Source organism: Lutjanus erythropterus, chromosome 8, assembly GCF_056507025.1.
Source record: "Lutjanus erythropterus isolate fLutEry1 chromosome 8, fLutEry1.hap2, whole genome shotgun sequence".
NCBI classification, from domain to species: Eukaryota; Metazoa; Chordata; class Actinopteri; order Lutjaniformes; family Lutjanidae; genus Lutjanus; species Lutjanus erythropterus.
In genome coordinates this window covers 11,752,440-11,777,192 of record NC_139324.1, presented here as the reverse complement: position 1 = coordinate 11,777,192, position 24,753 = coordinate 11,752,440, and the positions used below count along the sequence as shown (strand labels likewise).

The 24,753-nt window shown below is 38.6% G+C and overlaps 1 long non-coding RNA gene across 1 annotated transcript; it reads left to right on the top strand.

Moving 5' to 3' along the window:
- The first annotated feature begins 1,910 nt into the window (after positions 1 to 1,910).
- On the top strand, positions 1,911 to 20,603 carry LOC146322526 (uncharacterized). Its single transcript, XR_014771269.1, has 3 exons — positions 1,911 to 2,175; positions 5,729 to 5,856; positions 19,479 to 20,603. It is a non-coding gene; the product is annotated as an uncharacterized LOC146322526 (long non-coding RNA).
- Positions 20,604 to 24,753: the final 4,150 nt, after the last annotated feature.

The window sequence follows — 24,753 nt, the reverse complement described above, 5'->3', positions numbered from 1 at the left end:
AATGTAGAATGTGTGATGATGTTCTGACCTGGTCGTTCCCTGCAAGCACACACCAAAGTCAGTATAAGAAAGACTGTGGAGGTGGCATATGAGATACCACTTATTTCACAGGTTTGGTTCAAATCCTTTTTTGACCAATTAAGGATTGATAAAAATCATCAAAATTTCCTCCAAAATGTCACATTAGGACAGTAAAACCTAATGGAACACCACAGAAAACATCTTGCTGTGATGTGGTATCAAAAACTTTTAACATTTAGAGATTTTTGTAAGAACTGCATAGGATAGTGATAGGATAGTGAACACTTTTGTTCTGGGAATTGCTAAGAAAAAACATTCTGAATAAACATCCCCTGAATGCCCCTGGTCTGTAGTTTGTGTTTGTGAAGTTGCATGAGGCTGTGATTATCCTTGAGGTCACATTAGGTCATTTTATACAATGACGGCAAATTTTAAAAAATGATATCCCATGCCAGTTCTTACCACGTCAAAATTTAGCCTAACTTTGCAGTGTTATTTAGCACCTAACTCTTTCAAACTGAGTCCTCCACAGCCTCTGAAAGGCAGTAATGTTGTCTGAGGACATGTCCCCATGGAGTTTGTTTAATGCAATAGAGCTGTCAGAGGCTGTTTTGGTGCCCTACGCACAGCGTGTTATGCGCATATACCTTAATTCCATGACTAAACTGTAAAACTGTCTCAGTTCTCTCCCTGGCAATAAAGTGTTTAGCCTGAAGTGAACATAAACCACCTTTTCTTATTTGCATCTGACAGTCTTAAGTATGTAAGAGCAGTCTGGAGATAAATAGCCAAGAGTAGACAACCTAATAAAGGCGATATCAGATACAATTTGACCTTTTCCAGATTTGTTTTTTATTTTGGGGGCAGCTCCAAAGGCAGTGGAGTAATGTGCTTTCATCTCTAGGCCACATTTAATACGTAAATCAGGATTACTATTATCAAAGCAATGTAACAGGGAGAGAGTTGTGTATGTATGTGTGATCCACTTACAGTCAACTGTATCAGATTAAATCTGATGTCCATAGTCTGGTTTTGTGTGTCTTGGCAAACTTTTTTCCAGTAATCCTCAGAGATTTATACATCTAATTCACTTGAACAAGCCAGACTGATGTTGTTCTAGGATTCTTTAGATTTATCTATAATGATTTTATACAAGAGGGGAACCTGGTCACAGCCTTGAAGATGATGTATGGCCTTTTCAAGGCTAGATAAAGGACTATAAGGAGACTGCTGAAATGTAACTTCTAACCTCTGGTTATTTGAAGACGTGTTATGAAGGAACATTGTCAATTCTTTGCAAATCATCCAAACTACATTCATCTTCTCTTCTGAATAAGTTTGGCTTAAGTTTATTTTTTGTTTTTTTTTGTTTTGTTTTTTTGTTCACGTTTCTTACCATGTTATTGTACCTGATTTTTCTGTGATGTTGCTGTGTTCCAAGATCTCAGCAACATCTTTGATCTTTGGTGAGAAAAATCTTTATAATAACCAATGGAACCATTGTTTGCTCACTTAACAGCTTGTACGCAAAACTTAATGTGCTTTTTTTGATGACAATTTATTAGAGACATGCAGCAAGTTTTCATCATGTTTTCTTGAAACTATAAAGTAAAGAAGAGTATCAGGAGAGAGGCAGATTTAGGGGGTGGCTACTGAGGCTCAAGCCCCGGATGTTTTCTCAAAAGCCCCGAATCTTTCACATTTAGAAAATGACATTGTACAAGTAATTTCTCTCAGTCTCTTTCACTGCACTGCATGTGTCAATGTGCAGTACTGGAGTCTAACAGAGAGGTAGTAATACGCTGCCAACGGGCACATGGCCTTCATGTCCTGCCCTGAAGAAGAAGTCATTTTTAAAAAAGCCACTGGCAGCACCGTCCACAGAAAGCCATACATCAGCAGCAGCAGGATCCACTAGTAAACCACAGACAGGGGATATTTAAGGTGAAACTGCAGGTGTAACATTTAATATAACACATAATCAGAGCCGGTCAGCCCTGTACGCACACTGTGCAAGTCGCTTAGGGCCCTGTGAGGTACACAAGGGCTCCGCCTCCCCCTCGTGCCAAAGCATGTGTCGATGTTTGCACCTTTAATGAGAGGATGAAGCAGACCTAAACACAAAATAACATCCCAAGAGTGAACAGTAAACAGGTAAACTTGTGTTTCCTCCTCTCCAAGTTTGATATCATTAATTTACAGTACAGTCTGTCTGAGGTCCGCTGAGCTGCAGTCTGTCTCTGTCCTGCTTACAGACACATGCAGAGCTGCTCTGTGACTTTGTGTTTGACATAAAGGAGTGAGAAAATGAAATAAAACTGTTTATCACGTTGGATCAGCGCCAACGTGCAGCAGCGTTTATAATCTGTAGCTCAGAAAAGATAACCGTGTCGCGCGTGAACATGTGTTCACATGCGCATGCACACTTTCCTGCAGCAGCCTCTGTGGAGACCAGTCTGTCTGTCTGGCTGTCTGCCGAGACAATATATGGACATGATTTTACTCCTCTGAGGTGACCAGAAGCCTAAAAAGTATTTGGATCCTTTACTGAAGTGAAAGTACTAATACCACACTGTAAAAATACTTAAATAAAAGTAAAAGTCCTGCATTCACAAAACCTTACTAAAGTAAAAAGTATGGAAATATTATCAGATAAATATACTTAAAGTAAAAGTAGTCATGTTGCAGTAAAATGTTCCCTGTCAGCGTTATTATGTCTGATGTTTCTGGATTAATATTATTGCATTAATGTTACTGCTGTTTACTGCTGTAGATGTTTAAGGTTGAGCTCATTTTAGCTACTTAAGGCCACTGTGGCCAGTTTAATCTACAGCAATGCATCATGGTCTATAAGACCATTTAATGTCTGGCATCACTGTCCTGTGAGAACCATGTATCTCGAAAATGTCAGAAAACAGCCTTTTTTCAGATTTGTGGATTAAAAAGTTCAGTATTTTCCTCTGGGATGTAGTGTAGAAACATAATGTTGGATAATTTGGAATTAAATTACAAATTAAGTACAGTATTTGATGTAAATGTACTTGGTTTGCATCACTAACAGGTGTGAATTTATGTGCATTAATATGTGTTCTCTAGTGCCTTCTGTCCACTTTAAGTTCTTAAGACATTTCAGCAGAGGCGCAAAAACATTTTGGTGGGTGCTAAAGAAAAAAAGAAAAACATTTCATGGCACATGATGCAAAAAAAAAAAAAAAAAAAAAAAAAAAAAAGGCTGCAGTCTCTGGACTTAGACCCAGATCTCCTCAACTCATAGATCCTGCCCTGACTCACACAGCTGTGACCAGAGGCATTATGTGTTTTGGTCTATTTGGTATATCTCAAGAACAGTTTCTTCAAACTTGGTACACATGTTCACTTTGACTCAAGAATGAACTGCTTAGATTTTGGTGGTCAGAAAACACAAAATATCCAGAATCAGTACGCTAAATATGACTAATTCCACACAAGCAATGCTGGAAAGTAACATGTAACTAGTAATATTTAAGGATGTTACAAAATAAACCTGACCTGATGGTGTTCTTATATGAATCATCCTCTGTGGACAGTGGATACACAGACAAGGTGTCATCTTCACCATCAGTGATTGACCAGCAGATGAACCTACAAACATCCCAATCCTCCCACCAGCTGCAGGGCAGCGCTGCAGAAATACATCCACTCTATAAACAATTACCTGAGGCCTGGAATGGATTGAATGGTTTACATCAGACATCTGAACTTCCCTCTGAGGACAATGTCATTGTTTTCACATGTCCTACATTTGTCGTCGTCAGGGCACTGATGCCGCCCGTTTAAGGACAGCCGCATCATCAACACCAGTGAACACACAAAGAGACATGTGAACTCATGAGGACACTTTTAACTTCAGCTTGGCAGAGGAAATCCAGAACAATTTCATCTGCCTATGCTCGGGTTACAATGTGTCCCTGTGCTCTCTCTAATCCACGTGTTTGTCTGGAACATGTCCTGCCTCACAAAGCAGACTATTAAGCACAATCAATCTACTTTGCTGAGAAACCAGAGAACATACTGATAGGAGATAGAGGGTGAAAGTTAAAAAACAAAACGGAGTTGGTAAATGAACACAAAGCGTGTGCATATACAAATGTATAATACAGCTTAGTGCAACGGATTCCACTCATTCACCTCTTATGCTGTATTTTTAGAAAGACCGCAAATCCTCTATCCCCTCTGTCTGACATCATGCGGGGTTATGCTGCCCTTTGATTTAGGTGGATTATTCGATGGGGGTTGGTTCTGTGTGTGTGTGTATTTTGGAAGCAACCTCTGGGCTTTTGTTTGTATGCGTGGGAGAAATATAATGGTATAAAAGTCACTGATGTCATTTGTGAGTAAAGAGGTTGGAGCACTGCAGAGATCACGCTGTCTAGACTCTGGTAGTGCTATAATGGGATTCTGCCAGATTACTGTGATTACACTACTAGTTGTAATACAGGGCAGCTCTGTTGGTAGCCAGAAGGCTTTGGTTTCATTCACCCATGCGCCAGGTTGACTTCCTCAATGGCTAAGAACCATACAACATATCTGGAGGATTTGTCCTTTTCACCTCCTAACATCTCAATTGTGCAGCGTCAAAGTACATCCACTAAAAGAGCTTGTTTTTGCCACTGAAAGGCTCAGAGATACAGAAACTTTTTTGTTAAAGCGTGAGATACATTTTGTTAAACTAGTAACAGCTGTTTAATTGCTCTGGCCAAACTCGCTAGACTCCATTTGCAGAAATGTATATCTATCATCGTCATCGTCATCTTCATTCAGACTCGACAGAAACAAAATAAAAGTCAACAAAAGCGCCTTGGCTCATCTCTTCACTGTTTCAACAATCACAGACTCTGGTTTGGTTCAAATAAACCCTTCATTTACTGAGTTAGATGTGAGGAGAAATAGCACGTACCTGTCCATCCAGAATATTTTAACATCTAACACAGTGAATTAAAGGTTTATTTCAACCAGACAACCAGGGCCGGTGATTGTTGGAACAGTGGAAAGATGAACTAAAGCACCATTTGCACGTGACCAGTACTACCTGGTAATTTGTAATAAATGCCAGGGTAGTCTGTGAGTTTAACCCTTTCAAATTTGCCATGTCCATAATTTGTAAAGTGTGTTTCACCATACACAGATGTCCTGTGATAATATTAATCACATGCAAATGTGATTTGGGGTCAGAATTTTTGATTTCTGTTGTCGGACAACTGAACATGAATGAAGTTTGATGACGTTTAACTTTTTTCATGGGATGTTAAAAAAAGCCTGGATTTTATTGATATTTAAAATGAGTGATAATGACAGAGAAAGTTTGCCGCAAATGTGTATTTATGCTTGTAACCCATGCAGAGAGTAGGCTAAACAATTCTGAACTATATCATTAGAAACAGTGGTTAATTGATCATTTTCATTATGTTTTCAGGTATTTAGAAAAACAATCTCAGCGAACTCAATTACTTAACATAGACACTCTGTATTGATGATGTGTTGTGCAAGATAAGATAATTCACAGAGCGGAGCAACTAAACTAAAACATGACAAACTGCAACTTTTTTGTATTGTAAAATCAATTGACAAACATCTTATGTTAATAATTTGTGGCAAAAAAAAAAAAAAAAAACAGGAACAAAGAGCTATTTGTCCCTCACCACTGACTACCATTTATATTTCTTCCAAGGTCCCATGGGGCACTCTGGAAAGGGCCTGACTTCACCTCTCTATGGAGTCTGATTGAACAGGAGGAAGTGATATTATTTGGCTGACATAACTGCGGTTTCCTGTCAGAAAAGGCTGTTTGACAGCAAGGTAAGGTGGTGAAAATGTTCAATTGCGTACACTTAAACTGATATTGATTTTTTTTCGTCTTTTTTTGTGGCTAAAACACATTTTGCTGCTGCCACAGAAGTACATTGCTTAGCTTCCTAGCCCAGTACAGCTGCTGCTTCACTAAGGCATGCTGACCGCCATTTATACTGACCATGGATAAGTACCTAATACAATCCCACTATCCCTTTAAAGCTAAAGAAAGCATTGAGCTAAAGGTGGCATCGAGCCATTACACCAACACACATGACACTCAGGTGAGTGACAAAGCTTGTATCCTGCCAAGCAAAGGTCTTAAGATTCTTAAATGAGGGCGTCCAACTTCCCAAGTGTCTTGTCCATGCAGACTGGGTTGTCTACCACTGCTGAGATCAGGTAAAAGGGGTTAAGACAGTCGAGACAGTCACTTGGGGAATAACATGCAGTCCCAGACAGTGCCCCAGTCTGGCTGATTCGCCGTAGAGATGTCTATGACCTACATGTTGTGGTGTGAGAGCTGCTTTCTCAGTTTCAATGCACTACGACTCCTTAGCTTTCCAAAGCAACTGCTTCAGGACTATAAAAGATTTTTTGTTCTCAGTTTGTCCTTAAAATACCCAGTTACACACAACACGGCATATGTGGGCTCTGGTAATGTGATACGAGGCTTGTGTTTGTACTGTGTGTATATGTGTCAGATACCAATAGGGACTGCTTTGGTTGCTGCAGTGTGATCTCTCTCAGCCATCAATCACAACGGGCCCTCAAGATGTTTTTTCTACCTACATACTTTGAATGTAAAAGTTCCTGAAAGAACACTAGTTGAGTAGCGTGTCTATACAGGCATAGAGGCTTGATACATCAGACAGTGAGTGACATAAAGTGTGGTCATTTGGGACTTAGGTTTTGAGTGCACTCTTGAAGCAAATCCCCTTTGCAACTGGCTCAGATACTAAAAGGTGTTTTTACAGTAGGACTGACACTGTTGACAACACAATGGCTGTTGTCTTTCATCATCACCCACCTGTCTGAGAGCATCACTCACCTGTCTGAGAGAGATACCCCCCCACACACACCCACACTCCTGCCACTTGCGAGCTTGTCTAATGGTACATCAAAGCACCTAAACTTAATCACCAAAGCTGCAACGAGAGACCACAACAAAAGCAAAAAAACAGTGGGGGAAACTCCCCAACCCCTGACCTTTTCCCTCATGAGACTTCCCATGAGGAATCAAAGTGCTCAGATGTGGCACATATGAACCTCTTATTTCAATCTTCTGCCCCCCTGCCCCCCTTGAGCTTTGATGAGCTGTAGCCACCCTTACGATGGGGGGGCTGTAGCATGAACCAAGGTGGGGTCAGTTATGGCGACTGGATCATATCTGAAAGAGAGCAAGTGGATCCTCTGGAGATTACAACGTGAAGCAGGAGGCAGAGAATTGAAGTCCAACTTCCTTGTCTGTCTCAACGCTTGAGGTTCCCAGACGGTTTGGTCATGTGGAAAAAAAGCAGCCAGGTTTCAGGTTGAGAGGAAGCGTCAAGCTGGCCAGTCATCGAGGTTACTATGTAATATATCACAGGCCGACTATAATAAAAACAGAGGGAGGAAGGCATGTCAAAAAAGAATGGCCTTGATCTCATACATCTGCACAGCGTTTAGGCAACACCATTTGGACAGGTGTTTGAAAGCTCTCAGATGAAGCTCTGATAGTAGAGAAACGGGAATGCAATGCTGAAAGAGTACACTTTATTGTCAGTGGTTAGAGGGACACTTGGGTATTCTTCAGCATGGCCCCTCTTTTCAGGTGTTTCTGTGTCTGAGTGACTAATGGGGCAACAATTTTTGAAAGTGGTCCATTATAGAGATTTTTTTCGGTCAGCCATCATGATTACATCACAGTGTTAGCTGGAGGCAAAAGGAAAGAAAAACTGGAGGCAAACAAAGAGTAGCAGGTCACATAACCAAACTAAAATGTTGTCTTGTTGTGTTGTTGGTGCCAGAATCAAAGTATGAATGACTCAAAATGGAAGTTTTAACCCATGGCAGCTGCCACTGCCGGTCAAAAAAAAAGATGATAAGTATGGTTAAATGAAATAAGATGAATGTTCGGAGATGTGTGCAAGCTGTGACAAAATAGACCTAACCACACCAATTTCCCTTCTTAAACAAACAAAAAATATAACTAATCACCTTTCGAATTAAAGTTTCTCTCTTTTACGGAACTGAGACAAATTTAAATTGCTATGTTAACTCCACAAATGTAATAAGTATTTGTTAGATTTTTCCTCTTAGATGCGGGTCTTTCCTATATTTCTGTGTATGTGTATTTGAGAATTGAGACTTTGGAGTTTGGATTGTTGGTTGGATCAAACAATCAATTTGCACATCATCAACGTCATCTTTGGCTGTGGAAACTTTTAATATGACAGCTTTTTACTTTTTACTTATGCCTTCCATGGAATAGACAGAAAGTCATCACTTCTTCAATTGCACCCAAGCCAAAGTCCATGGTCAGTGTCAGAGTAAAGCCTGAGACCATCAAGACCTCCTGGTCATGAGTGAGTGACTGAGGGCCTCTGTGAAGGACCTATATACTTCAGAACTCTTGAAAAACGTTATTCATGACATTCAGTGCCTTTGTGTTTTTATGTCTGGAGGCATTAGGTTTCTTTTCGTCCCATTCCTGTGAACATGTTCGCTCTAGAATGTCTTAAGGGATTTTCTTCCAACTTGACACAAATGCTCTCTTGGATTAAAAGATGAACTGACCAGATTTTGTTCAAAGGTCAAGGCCACTGTGACCTAATGTCCATTCCATTCTCATGAAGACAATATCCCAGTAGCACCTGTAGGGAATTTCTTCAATCTTGGTACAAGCATCCACTGGAACTCATGGATGAACTGATTAGATGTTTGTGGTCAAAGGTTAAATTCTGCAGTCAGTGTGACCACACTTAACACATTTTTGGCCATAATTATGACAAATTACACATAACAGTTTATCCAAAGGGTCAAAGGTCAACTTCACTGTGACATCATAATGTTCAGCTCACTATCAGCCCTCTGTACTCCTCTGTATAATATAGTCTTCAAGTGAAAACAGCATGTTTCTAACTGGAAGTAATTCACTGGAATCATGCGTAATGATTGTGACAACTTCCATTTTTGCCATAAAATAAACTCAATACCTTTTATTAAATTCCTTCAAAGTTACAGGTCAGTGTTTTAATAATTCTGGACAGACTAGTTGGCAGAAGCATACAACTGCAAGATAGTAATTCTATTTTTTGACCGCTCTTTTATACAACCATTGACAGCTGATTTCTCACTCTTAACCAGCCACTAAGGGCCACAAGTGACCAACAGCTACTTCAGTTTTAAATCTTGTTTCAGGTTGGGATAATGTATGTGGGGGTCATGTTAATGTTGGCGGAACTTTGCAACTCTCCACTGGTTGCATCTGGCAGTTGTGGTGGCATTGCGGTAGGTGCTTCAGTCTGATCTACACTCTCATGTGCATGCTTCTAGTTTCAATTTTTTTTTTATTTTCTTTACTTTAAACAATGAATTAATTCATTGAAAACTGATCTAGTGTTCAGTAATGAAAATATTTTATTAGTTGCAGGCCTAAAATAAATGTGTTGCACACTTTGGGTCTTGTGAAGGATGATGCATCAAGACAGGCAGCTGGAGAGGCAGAAAAGTCACAGGGTAAACAGAAGAAAACCAAAAGAGTTACAAAAAGGAGGACTGAGCGCAGGCGATGTGGGAGAGAGATGGAGAGATGAGGGAGAGTTTATTCCTTTCCCATCATCTGCTGTCCTTTTATTCTCCGAAACTTAGACCAGTGATGTGTATCTTGATCTGGCCTGCATATTTTGGACTGATCCCTCCCCGGGGTTCCTCAAACTGCCCCTCTGTGTTTGGGCAAGCTTGAAAGAGAGCTGATGGTATTCAAAGTACCATGACAAGAGAGTGACGCACACGGTCGCTGAGTTTTATCTCGACATCAGCAGCTGGGAGCGCGGCTTCAACGCATGCCCAGCGTCTCACGTTTCTGCAGCAGCGCTCCCAGATGCAAAACGGGCCATGAAAGGTGCTTCATAGGTCAATGGCTAGGTGATTTATGAGACAGTGAAGTACCACACAATAACAATACACTGCACAGTGCGCCGGTGTCGCCTGAAGAGATGCATTGAAGGTCTTGAAATTTCATCAGCTGCATCTTTGTTAAGGCCCCCCTAAGCCACGGATAGATAAAAAAGACTAACTATAAATCACTAACTCTTGCAGAACGCCTCAAGGACCAGTCAGCTGATAAGTTCATTATGTTAATGTGCCAAAGCGGTTGGTCTAATTTCGAACAGATTTTCCTGGTCAGAGAACAACAGGATGCATGTTGTAATTTAGACCAACCATTACTGTCAGGAAAACTGGCAAATAAACCACCGCAAAAATCGAAATCTGCTCAGCGGATGTCACTGAGCGGATGTTACTGAAATGGCCTTAGGTGAAGATGTGTGTCTAGCTCTTCCTTGCTCCTATCAGCACTACAGATCACTGAAGACTGCTGGGAGGTCTTTCACATACGAGACAGGTCACTGCTCCATTTGCTTCAGTCTTGATAAACATCGACTGTTTGATATGCTCCTCTGCAGTTTAAATATAGTAATACAGCTCTTTATCTCTCAGAATATTTCAGTAATCTTGTTAAAGAAGGTCAGAAATAGAATCTTTAATCATATTTGTTCTATTGAATGTGACCAGTGAGGTGGTTTTACAGATTCAGAGGGTCTCAAGGACAGTGTGGTGTAGCTTTTGGAGAGCGCTGGTTTGGTGTATGAGTGCACATGTTGGCTGTGCTTCCCAAACGAAAGCAGGCATATACTGTACAGTGTGTTTGTAAACCTGATGATGTAATTATGTAACAAGGCTTGATAACCAACCCAGCTAAGTGGAAAATTGCCCCAAAGGCCCTAGACTCCCAGGGGCCCCAGGTTTTCTGAGTGCCAATTCTTTTTTGGCAGCTGATTAATAGCTAAGTTGTCTGGCATACGCACCACTAAAGTCATGGACGAATTAAAGACATGACTCTGGGCACTGACATGTAAAAGACCCCCCACAAGTTTTCTTTCCTACATAGGGGCAATTTATATATATGTATATATTTATATCTTTCTGTGGCTTTTTTGTGGTTGTTTTGTGCTGCTTTGTTGTCATTTTGTGTCGTTTGTCCTAGTTTTGAATTTTTTTTGTAGTGTTTTTGTGTCTCTGTGGTTATTTTGGATCTTCTTGATGTGGTTTTGCATCTATTTTAGTCATTTTGCACCTTTTTGTGTTTCTTTGCAGTCATTTTGTGTCATTTGTTATTGTTTTGGATTTTTGTAGCCATGTTGTATTTCTTTTGTAGTGCTTTTTTCATTTTGTATCTTCTTTCTAAGTTGTTTTGCAGCTACTTTCAGTTGTTTTGTGTTGTTTTATAGACATTTTGTGTCATTTGTTGCTTTTTGATTATCTGTAGTGATTTTTTGTCTTTTTGTGCTTCTACTTTTTGCATCTACCTTTATTTTGTCTCTGAGTGTTTTTTCTTTCTTTGCAATGATTTTGTGTTGTTTGGTGTTTGTTTTTGAAGTCATTTTGCATGTCTTTGTGATTGTTTTGTAGTTCTTTGTAGTCATTTTCTGTCATTTGTTGTTGTTTAGTATTTCTATACTCATTTTGTATCTCTTTCTGGTCATCAGGGGTCCACTCTCTAATTATGGCCATTTTGCATCTCTTTGTGGGCTTTTGTGTTTCTTCATAGTCATCGTGTGACATATGCTGTACAGTAGTTTTGCATCTGTTGTCAGTTTGCATGTCTTTGTAGTCACTTTGTGTCTCTTTGTGGTCATTTTGTATCTTTTGTCATCTTGTTATTGTTTTGAATTCCTATTGCCATTTGCTTCACATTGTATTCATTTGTGTTATTTGTTGTTTTGCGTTCATGTAGTTCTGTGTCTCTTTATGTTCATTGTTGTGTGTCTGTTAGTGGTTTTGTGTGTGTGCGCGCGCGCGCGCGTGTGTGTGTGTGTGTGTGTGTGTGTGTGTGTGTGTGTGTGTGTGTGTTGGGAAAGGCATACTCTAAATTTGCAGTTTGACACTAGAAAGCTGGCACTACAAGATTGTGAGAGTTCAAACCAGCCTTCCTCCTCCTCCTCCTCCTCCTCCTCCTCCTCCTCGTCTCTTGCTGTCTCTCATGCTCTTCCCCTCTGTTGTCTGTTTTTCCCCAACACAGAAGAGGTCACCTGAGGTCTTATTTATTCTCTGACAGCTGATCGAGGTATTTTTTAAAGTTTGAACAGGTGAGAAGTGAGTGAGACCAGTCTGTAATAAGGGTGTGTCATTTTCACAGCAAATGTTTTCCAGGTGAGCAAAGTGTGCTAAATTAGCTATTTGTGATTGAATGTGATTTTAGCAGAGTGAGTTTAGGAGTCTGGAGTCTAGTTGTTGATACATGAGCTTTGAGTTTTCAGAATTATGTACTTTGGTCCATTTTTGTGTAAATAAGATAGAGGAAAAACTATAATATTCTTTCACTTTTTTAAATTTTATTAGGTTATTGTAATTATTGCTCTTCACATTATTTTGTTATATAATAACAATTGTATGCTTAGTAAATATAATTGTGTTCAATATCAGAGGGGGGCAGCAGTTGCTCAGTTCATAATGAAAACAATCTGGTGCCAGTTGGTCTCCTGGACACTGTTGAGGTGCCCCTGAGCAAGTGGCAGCCCTTTCTCTCTGACAGCTCTCCATTGATAAATGTCTATGGGTCCTGTTTGTGCATGTGTGTGTATAAAAAATAACAACAGAGTGAAAACATGTTATTTCCCCAAGAGGGATTTATAAAGTATGCCTTCTACTTCTTCATAATTGTGCTTTGGCAGCACACATGATTGCCATGCCAATAAAGCAGGGATACTCATCTGGCTTAGCCCTAGGGGCCACTTTTGCAAAATGGCAGGAGGCCAGGGGCCTGTTAATAAACAAACATTAATAATGTTACTTCAGATCAGATAAAATCAATGAACATTTAAAAGCCCATGACTCATCTTTTTTTCTCAACTTAACTCATTAACCAAATGATTTTATGGTGCGTGTCTGTGTAGTGTGGCATATGTATTTACAGATAAATCAGGTATTTTACTGTATTCTGTAACTGCATGTGCATAGTTGTGCGTGCTTTTGTAACATTTGAAAGTGTTTATAGAACATTAAACATACCTGGAACCTCTTCAATCATGCAATAACTGACATGTTGGAAACATAAAATGCTCCTACCAGAATAAATAGCATGTTTAAGCTCCTTTACTATAAAGTACACATCATTTCTGTGTAACTTCAGCTCTTTTCCAGTGAATAGTTGCCTTCCCCTGCATATCTCACTGTCTGATCCTACTGCTCTTTGCACAGCCATCAATACAAAGATCAACCCTCTCTGTTAGACCAGAGATAAATTTGCTGTTTAGCCACATGCAGAATACGTGACGCAGCCATGATATGTAGGGATGTGTTAGGGTGCATATGCAAATACATAGTTTAAAAACAAGTATATCTCTGACCTTAGTAACAACCTAATTCATCCCATTATACAAAACTGGCATAATGTGTACCCCCTAACAGGGAAAAACACTGAATGATTTTAGTTCAGTATCACAGCGATAAAACCTATAAATCTAAAAATTTAATTCTTGGTCTGTGGAATTCCGATGGAAGTAATGTTTTTAATGTCTGTGTTTTACGCTGCCACTGGGGCAAAAAAAGAAAGAATTTGTGACAACAAATATGTCTGAAAAGAATTTGAAGTCATGGTTAAAAAGCTGCTGTTCCACAGAGCCACTGGCAAAAACAGATCACTGGTTCTTCCTAGTGGCCAGAGGAGGTAGTGCACCTGACACTTGCACACATACTCTGAGTGAGAATCTAAACTCAGCACAAACAGTAAAAACACATTTATGACTTCTATAAAAATGACTGGCTCCAGCTGTAAACCTTTCTCTAATGTGTGATTTTGTTGCTCCTCTTTACCGTAACAGCGGGGAAACATTTTACTGGATCATTTGGAGACATCACACAACTCGCTCACTGATTCCTCCCCCGAGAGAGACTGTTAATGTGTGATTAGTGGTTGGGGTGTGTGTTGACGTCTGATGCGCTTCCATGGGCCCTGCGCCGCACGCTACCGTGACTCGGAGAGCCAGACTGGGCCGTGAGTCAGAAAAGACGGGGCACTTGTGGCCTGTTGCACTGCCAGCTCATTCAGCCAGCTGTGACTGCTGCGGTGCACAGAGCCTGACAGCTACTGTATCTGCAGCAGTCTGTGGCCGCCAGTCTGGACCTCAAGTGACCAGAGCTGCGTTCTCATGGTCCTCAGAGAGGAGATGAAGGAAAGTCCCAGGCCAAGTCATATCCGAGAGAGGCAGCCTTGTAATGCTTCCGGTAGATGAAAGTCTAATTAGACGTCTGAGGTCTTAAAACATAGAAATGCCTTTAATCACTTTATTTTACTAATAAGACATAACAAGCTGTAGAAATAATATTTTCTTTATTAAACAGTATTACTTTTTACTAGACCCTTATTAGACTTTATTAGAGGGTAACGTTTCAACAGAACTGTACTGACAACTAAAATAAAATCACATATCTGCCACCTCCCCATCGAAAAACACTATGTGAACTACCAAGTAAAGGCCAAAATTATAGAGGTAGAATATAGTTAGTCCGTCATTTTATGGAACCAGTCAAAGGCAGTGTGTCTCATGTAGCAAATATGCGATTTTAGTTTAGTTTACAGTACAGTTCTGTTGTAATGTGTCTCAAATTACCCTCTAGTTGAGTCCAAAAAGGATCTAGCAGTGGGAAATAATACACTTAAGTTTACAGTACAGTTTTGTTGTAATGTATCCTAAATTACCCTTTTGAGGAAGTCTAATAAGGGAAATAATATAGTTTACAGTTCAGTCGTGTAATCTGTCCCTTATTGCCCCCTAGTGAAGTCTAATCAGGACCTAAGAGTGGGAAATAACACGCTTGACTTTACAGTACAGTTTTGTCGTATTGTCTCCCTAATTACTCTCAAAAGAAAGTTGACATTGGGTCTATCAGTGAGAAATAATACATTTTACTTTACAGCACAGTTCTGTTGTAATGTCGCCCTAATTACCCTTGAAGAAACTCCATATAGGTTCTAATCAATGCACTTTAGTTTGCAGTACATTTCTGCAGTAATGTGGCCATGATTACCCTTAAAACCGGTCTAACAGTGCAAAATAAGACACTTTAGTTTACAGTGCACTTCTGTTATAATGAGTCCCTAATTATGCTCTAATTAAGTCTTATAATGAGGGTCAAATAAAGGGTCTAATACAGTCTAATAAAGAACATTATTTTCTAGTTTTTGTCTAATGTCATGCAGTGTATGGATTGTTACATCTTGTAGTTTACCGTTAGGTGTATAGCATCTAATTACAGTATAGCTACTATCTAAAAAAGAACATAATATTTATAGTTTTTGTTTAATTTCATACAAAGTATGGCTTGTGATGTCTTATAAGTGTACTGTACCATAAAGTACAACCATGACTTGTTCCCACCTGCTGGATTTTTCAAACCTCAAACAATGACAACCTCCTAACCAATTCTCCCAGTTAAGCCAACAAAATGCCTGGACCGGATGTTACAGGCCGGCTCCTTTGAGGTTGACCATGAGTCACTGAAAGGGGACAACACCCTCCCTCCCCCCCTCTTTCTGTCCCCTCCCACAGCTTTGAAGTGGTGGCAGATTGTGCACAAACAACATAAACCTCCCTGCGACAAACGCTGTGATTTACCACCCAAGGCAAGGAAATGGCCACTAAGACCGTTCTATTCAGTTTATAGGGCTGTTTTGTAGCTTTTCGTACCTCCGGACGGACGCTCTTTTGTCATGGCCACTTTGAGAATGCTGGAAATGAGGATTCCCAAAGCAGAGCCAGAACAAATGCCTGGCCGTGCAGGCACCTAACTGAGGCTTACAAGCTCAGGACAGTTTTGTCACAAAAAAAAACTCACACTCTCACTGCTGTGGTCAGGAGATCCAAAGGCCAAATGTCACTGAATTCAGAGATTAGATGCTCCAGGATTCACACATCACTGGTAATCCAACCTGGACATTGTAATTCTATCATTTTTCTATTCTGTAACTGTAAAACATGTACAACTTATTGGTTATTTGACATATTTTGGACATTTTGTCACTCCACTACAGCTGGAAGTGATTTACTCTGTTGTGTATATATAGACTAAAGTATATTTACAACTTAACTATGCTACTTACACTGTCACTACCTTTATAATTCAGACTTGTCACATGCTGTCTTTTTGGGATATCCATGATACAAGTAGGAGCATCACTCAGTGATGCAATGTAATAAGGTACTATACTTTTTTTTTTAGGTTAGTGCACTTTCCATGAGTACTTTTCTATGCTGTTACATTTCAGAGGAAAATATTGTACTTTTACATTTATTTGCCAGCTGTAGTTACTACTTACTTTGCAGATTTTATATACTAAGCATATGATACATTACAAAATATCATGCAGTGTTAAAGATTAAGTAACAAATAAAAGTAACTCTCTGTCAATCATCAACATTAAAAATTCAGCTTATACTCTACAGTTTTGCTCATTTGCTTGAACACATTTGTCCATTCAGAGGTTACATTTTCAAAACAGTTGACACACAGGTCTAAAGTGAAAGCTGCTGGCCAAAATGAATGATTTTTTTTTCTTTTTTGCAAAATGCTTGAATACTAACAAAACATCAGTGACATGTAACAAAAGGAAATCTTTCTGTCACACAACATGACTTGTAGTCAAATAAATATATTATTTCAATCAATCATCAATACAAATGACATATGAACTGAATCAGCCTCATTTTGTGCTGTATGTTTGCTGATAGTTTACACAGATATAATATCTGCCAAAAAGGCAAACAAGCAAATCATAGCATGAATTGTATTCTTTTCTCCAAAGGTAATTTTACTGGAGATAAACAAATCCTGTTGCTGCACTACCCTTTTTAAAAGATTTCCTGTTGAAATACTGTTTTTCAAAAAAAGATATTTTTAAGAGAGTTTTCTTCATTTTACATATTTGTGTGCAGGTCCTTCCATGTCCATGAACTGTCACTGACATAACTATAAGTAAGCAACTAAACTAGACAAATTTGAACATTCATTATGGGACAGTTTTTGTACTGCATTTGTTCTTCATCAAGGAACCAATAAAGAATTTCACCCAAACTCAGAAATAGTCAGGCACATTGTTTTTTTTTTCAGTACATACTGCGTAAGATCATTCCATCAGCAGCCAACATGAGCTCCTCTTCCTCAGGTCCCTCTTACTCTCTTTATGTGCCTTTGGTCTCTTTGATCCATATGTGCAAACAGCAACACACAGGTGGCATCTTATCACTAATAACAGAGGTGGTAAGTAAAGAATTACAAATACTATGTTGCAAATACTTAGAAGAACAAAAACAGAAACTCCTTCCCATTAAATGCTGCTTAAGAGTTTGGCTTGCTAATGAAGATCAAGCAGTGTTCGAATGTTTTCCTCCAATTTACATAATGAAGGAGAGGAAATATTAGAAACAGCAGCACTGCAAACTACAATCTCAGTGAGCAACATGTAGTTAAATGACTATATAAGTTGTCAGTGAGAGTTTTAATCAAAACTAAACATTATTATCTTTACAACAGTCAATGTTGTAATGGATAAGTGCCTTCCAGTTCAGAAAACCTGATAAACTGCCCTTCCAGTGGAGAACACATAAATTGCAATGGTGCCCCACCATTTACAGCTGGTGCTCTTTATAGTTATTTTGCCCCTGGCCCTCAGACAGTCTGAGTCCACCACTGGAAACATCTGCGTTTACTCTACTATTTCATGTCGAAAAGGATGCTGTGTGTGATGTGAAAAAGTTCTTTTTTTTTCAACATTCAAACATAAAGAACAGCGTCACCTCAGCTCCAAAATTCAAACAGGATATTAATCTGCTATTACTCACAAATTGACTGACAGGTCTTTACGTCCAAGAGTTAAGGTCCCACACATCCACACAGGTGTTTTCAATCAATCTGGCTGATTAAACCTCAGGGTGAAGGTGGGTGGAGCTATGCTGAAATTACATTCAGTCATCAAACTTGAGGAACCAATTAGAATGATTTAAAAAATGAACAGGGCAGCACCATGTTACCCACACAGTTCTGAGATGGAGTCTTTTAGACCTTTTTCACAGCAGCCGTGTTAATATGAAGTACTTTGGCATACACAGGTGTTATCAATGATACTAATTCAGGTTTTGTTCCACTCAGGTCAAACAGAGTCAGCTGTGCATGTTGGCTCACTGGAAAGGCTCTGCTACATTAAATGGAACTGGACCTTAATTCTTTTCATTAATTAAAACTGTGTTTTCTTGCTAATTGACATCAATATGACTGCTGTGAAAAAGTTCCATTAAAAATAAGTGGAAATATCTGTGTGAGTGGACTGAGAGAGTATTGGGCCTTAAACCTAAATCTAAGTTCCACTGCTGTTAAAGTGAAGAGAAGTGGAGAATTTTATTTTTTTTTATCTAAAAGTAAAACACTTCAAATATTTATGCTGTGATTAAACTTGTAATTTATATAGACAAACATCTAATGATTGAGCCTTTAGCATCCAAGAACCTGCAATATTTCAAAAATTCATTAGAGGGCAGCATTTTCCAAGAAATGCATGTTACTGCTGCCTTTAACACATCAGGACCAACAGACTGACTGAACGCATTTCTTTTCTACTGAAGGAGTTATTTGTTCAAGGTGGTTCTTAAAGTGATAAGAAGATGCAAAATAATATTCTAATTGTAGCTTTTTGGGAGAGTAAAATACTGAATATTTTCACCTTTTCAAGCCTCTAAATGCCTTGAATGACAATCTGAGAAGAAAAAAAAATCTATATTTAGTTGAACTGCTCAAAACTAAATGTCCACACTAATGCCATGACCTGTGCTGAGAGGTCACAAGTAAACATGACTTTATTTTGATGATTTACTGGCCAACATTTGGGAAACACTGGTATAATATATAGTATTGTATCCCAGTATAATATAAAAGGAGTATAACAGTCAGTCATGAGTAATCCCATGTGGGTTCAATTAAAAAATGAATGACATAGTTACTTCTTTATTTACTTAAATTATTTAGGACATGTCAAATAAAATGTTTAATATACCTTTAATTTAATCAAAATTCCTGTCCTGACTGGGTGATACAGCTGGTTATCATGATAAAATACAACACTTCAATCAAAATAATTTTTAATGATCTATTTTTAAGAAAGACCAGACCAATTTATATAAATATATATAGATATGATCTCGCTCACACGCTCAATTATCAAGAGATATGATAGGATGTTTATGAGTCAGGTCATGTTTGTTATGGTGGTTTGCATTTAATACATTTAAGTGAAATTACTGATCATTCTGTTGAACAAGTTTTATAGGATGAAGTGTGTATTACCAATATACATATATCCCTGTCATTTTATCACCCAGGCCTAAGCTGAACTTTCCTACCGTACCTGAAGACACAGGGACAAGTTGACACAGAGACAACACTGCAGCACTATGAAGGCCACAGAGACTCTGGTGAATAGTGAGTCAGGAGCCCACTGATGGGCAGATAAGAGAACAAAGTCACTACTGTACTCCAGCAGAGGGCCTCACTTACCTCACTCACCTCATCCAGTCCTCAGGGATGTGAGTGAAGTCAACCTCCCTTTATGGAGTCTAAAGACAGAAAGCGTTGTATGTTTTACCTCTGAGGCACATTTGTGATTATATGAATAAAACTGACTTTATAAACTAATTTGACCCTGGGAAGACCACATTTAAATTTGTTTAAGATTGTTTTACTTCTGTGATTATGAGTATTCTACAGTAAAGCAATTCTCCAAGGTACAAACGTTTGTCAGCTATACTGGAGTTTAAACTGCTGCACCAAATGCATGTATGCTAACACCATGAGAAAATTTACACAGTGAAAAAAGTTTTGAATCAAACTCTTAAGACTCTTAAGTTTTGAAATAAACCAGACAAAGAGTTGCTGATCTATAATCTTTTGTTGCAATAACTTGCCTTTCTTCTTTAGACAAACTTGAATGTTTGAGTTTTATAAACCTCCAAAAAAAACTGTATTTCAAAACAAAGTGAGCTGTGAATCTGACTTCTCATTATTTGGGTGCTTTAAAAGTAAGTGGTTGCAGTAAAAACATTTAATTAACTTTAAGTTCTATGAGTTTACTCAACAGGTAAAAACTCAAACAAAACATTATTAGTTGGTGAAACTTTTTCGAAACTTAAGAGTATGAGTTGGACTTTACTTTAAAGTTACTTTTTTCTTAGCCTTTTCATTTTTACAGTGTATGAACCAGCCCACCAAAACAACAGATTGAGGCCAGCCAGCAATCTTGTTTCTGACTCCAGCCACATCCTGAACAACAAACTGTCACCATCAAACTGGAGATACAGGGTTCCACAGTTTAATAAGATGAGACTCAAACACTCTTTTGTCCACCAGTCAGTCCTAAAATTAAATATGGAGCTTAATCCCAGATCAAATGTGTGTTGACAGGCCTTAAATACTGTGTGATCGCTATGTTAAATGTATGTATTTGTGTGTGTTTTCTTGATTTTTTGTGGTCTTTCTGAGATGTTGCAAATAGAGCTTTTAGACAATAAAGTATCATCATCATCATGATCATACTCCACAGAAAAGCTGTCATTCAGATCAGTGCTTTCTGAGCATTTGGTCCACGTGTGTCAAACGCACATTGTAACAAAATAATCACCACAGATTTTATGTATTGTACATGTCACTTTTGTCAACACTGTGTTGCAGTAATAGAGGAGAAAACAGCACATTAAATGTTTTGACATCTGATAGTAATATATCATGTTTAGCTGTAGTTATTTTAAGCTAATATCCTTTACTTTGGTGTGAACAATTTCACTGACCCAAGTTTCTGTGCACATCAAAAAATGTGTTAAAGAAGCAACATTTTATAGACCTTGATTAGACATTATACCATTTTACATTTAGGATGGAAAAACCTGAGGAAGCACCTGGATCATCAAACTCAAATCCAAACACTGGCCCTTAAAAGTAGGATCAATTTTAAACAGAAAAATTGTGATGATTCAACCTGGTACATTGTAAGTATGATGAGGGTAGGGACTGAATTCAGTATTTACCTTCATCATATATACATTTAAAAAACTCAATCACAATCCACACTGGGTAGTCTGCTAATATGCTGTAGCTGCACTCTAAAAATAGAAGTTGCTTCGACTATGCTTGTCTTGCGCTCCTGCAATGTTCCTGCTGCCTGCCTGAGCTTCCTCAAGTCTGGGGAGGAGGGGCCAGGGGGAAACAACTGGCTTCACACAGATCATATATTAAGTAGGGATTCAAGCTATCTGATGCACTGTCTGTGGCTCCAAGTCGCTCTTTGGACTGCAGTACTGATTTTTGGATGTGCACTTGCTACATATTGCCCCTATAACCCACCAATACAGTCAAAACAACACACATCATAATATAGTGTGTATAACTGAGATCTTGACCTCATCATAATCTTAAAATTTGTTTCAGGTTATTCACTAACATGAGCGATGAGTTCACTTCAATGACATGTAGCCCATAAACATTTGTTGCACCATCTCGGGCTGCACACGTTATGACAGAAGAATGCATGAGGTAATATGATCAAACCATAATCTTATGGCCTCCCTATCAAACTTCAAATCTTTGGCATCTCTTGTCCTCGCCTCCTCACCTCCTCTTCCCTCTGTGATCCTCCATCCAACAGCTTTACTGTCAGTGCTCTGCACTTTCATTCTTCTATTCCAATCAGAAAAGCTCATTAAAATTCCTGCTTGTAAGACCATACGAGCACAGGAGAGAAGGCCAGTGGGCCTGACACTGGCATTCACCCTCTTTTGAGGACGTGCACAGGCACAGAGGCACAGGGAGCCACAGAGGTCGCTCATGTGCACAGGCTTGTTTTCAGAGTGGGCACTCAGGCATGATGCAAAGCACAGAGAGAGACAATAGGTGGCAGCACCTCGAGCCCTGAAACCAACCAGGCCTGACAATCCCTCTGTGAGCCAATCTCTTTTCATCCTCTCTCCATCTATCCACCTCTTTTTGTCTCTTCTGCAGGCCTGAACAGTGGCTCAGGAGTTTAAACTGCCATGGACCGGTCTGTGAGGAATTCACATGTGATTCTCTGTTTTAAAAGTTTCTCCTGCATGTAAAAGATGAGGAAGATGACGTACCGATGCTAAACCGCCTCCAAGACTCTTTCTGTGCAGGTGTGTACAAAGAATGACATGAGAGCCTAAATAAAGGGATAACTAAGTAATGGGGAAAGAAAGTAACTAGTATATGGAAAAGTATATTTCCTCAAGCAGTGTACCATTGTAAGAGTACTTTACTTATGTTTTTTTAGGGACAGCTCACCCCAAAGTCAAAAATACATATCTTTACTCATCTGGATAGTTTTGGTGTGAGCTGCACAGTTTTGAAGATATCGGCCATCAGTTGGTTAAAGGAACTACTTCATTTCTACTGAACTGCATCCACCGACAGTATCACCATGCAGAATGAAGCACATATGGAAACAAAAAAAAATGCTTCATTAGAGACATTGCGGTTGAGTTGTATGTTCCATGTAGTTCCAATGAATTGGAGAGAAGGCAGACATATCTACAGCTCCAGAAGTTTTTTTGCTCCACAACATTTGTCAAGCAAAAGTTAGAATCAGTTAATAATGATACACTGCGATGAACTGGCCAGCAGTACATGCTTTTTTCACATTAGCTCCACCTTGACCAGTGTCCAGTGACATAAAACATAGAAATAACTGTTATGAAAAAGTAGAAATAAACAAGACAACATGTTTCTGAAGGTGTTAAGCTGTTACTTTCACAGTGTCAGAATATACTGAATGGTCTGTAAGAAAATTTTATAAAAGCAATTAAGAACATAAGAGGTGCTGGATTATTTACAAAATATCATATGTGTGTCATTAACATGATATCAGTGTTTCATTATTTAAATATCACAGTTATAATCAGTTCAAGTATCTTTTGTATGTTGAGTGTAAGGCCTTTGCCAAAAACAAGACAAAAACAAAATCAACAGTTAAATATGAATTTAAGTGATAGCATTTTTTTTTAATTTTTGTAGATATGCCAATAATATCATTGTCATTAATTCTTTTGACAATACAAGAAAAGTATGTACTGAAAATCTGATATAGTGACGGCCCTATTTTCAAGGTTCGGTTACCCAACAAAATAAACAGCTGCTCCTGTGTCCTGAAAGCTTCAGTCTCAGTGTGAGTCAACTGTTTTGTGCTTAAAAAAACAAATGACAAAGATATTCAGGTGGGGTCCTGGGCTGCCCTTTGTCCAAATCTTGATTAAACACTTTCATCATTTCACCTTTGGGCATTTTCCTAAATTAATATTTTAAAATGATAAAATCATGAGGGTTGGGTCAGATTACTTTGAAATGTAGCCAGTTACTGAATGCAAATTACATCACATTTTTTGTAATTAGTAATCTATTGAATTATATAAAAAAAAGTCCAATCTAATCTAATCTTCTGGATTACTTCCAAATCAAACACTCAAAAAAATTGCACTTTATACAAAAAAATTGGATGACGTCACAAAAATTGGAGTTTAACAGATATCCTTTTCTCTTTTTAAACATCTCAAAACATAAATAAATTCCAAATAAAATGTATTTTTGCACAGGGTTATTTTTTGTGGAGCACTTGTCTGAAAAAAAACAATATGTCAGATGGGCTTTTTATGCCTGTATAATATATTAAAGATGTAATCCATGACAATGTAACTGTAATGGAATTACACATTTTTCAAATCTAATCTGGGTTGATTATAGTTGTTATAATTAGTTGTTATAGTTTGTATAGATTGTAGTAGTATAGTTGTTTTCTAGCATATGAAAAGTGTACACGTTGCACAGAGTGTGTGAAGAACAGGGGGATTCATTTTCCCTCTTCTCTTTACTTCCACATCTCCACTTTCCTTAAAAATAACGATGAATTAAAGCACATTAAATGAGCGTTTAGATGCACTGGCACGGACAGGGTTACACTAGGTGAAAGCTACATGAGTCACATAATAAATGCTGTTTGTCCAACATATCACTGCCTGCTGCACCGCTGCACCGCTGAATAAAAGGTTCCAACTAAGATGAAAAAGCCTGGATGGGAATAAACAAAGCATGAATTATGAAGACTGTTGACTTTTTCAGTCAATAAGCTGTAACTATAGGCTCTGGATGTATCTGTTGATAAATGTGAGTTTGGTTTGTTCAAGATCTGGTGCACCCACTGAGGGAATCACTGCTCCTGAAGAAAAACAATGACACTTTATTGAAAGTGAATTATCATGAATGATTCCATGCATGAAAAAGTACGAATTAATTCATGTAGTTCTTCATGAGCCATCAAGACTGAATGAAGAATCATGCATGACTTAATAAAAGAACAATGCGTCAATCAGTGTAACAACTGAGGCATTTCAATCATCATGATTTCTGAGGTTGTTAATGATGTTCATGTCTTCATCACAGGTCAGTCTGCAGTTAAAGGGACGGGCCCAAAACCTGACCAGTCACGACACTGCAAATATATTCTGTTGAATTCTATGTGTTGTAATCATGATTAAAGTTAGTGTCAGTAGGATTAGTCTGATTTATACCAACATTTTGGGTTGGTGAAATGTGTTGAGC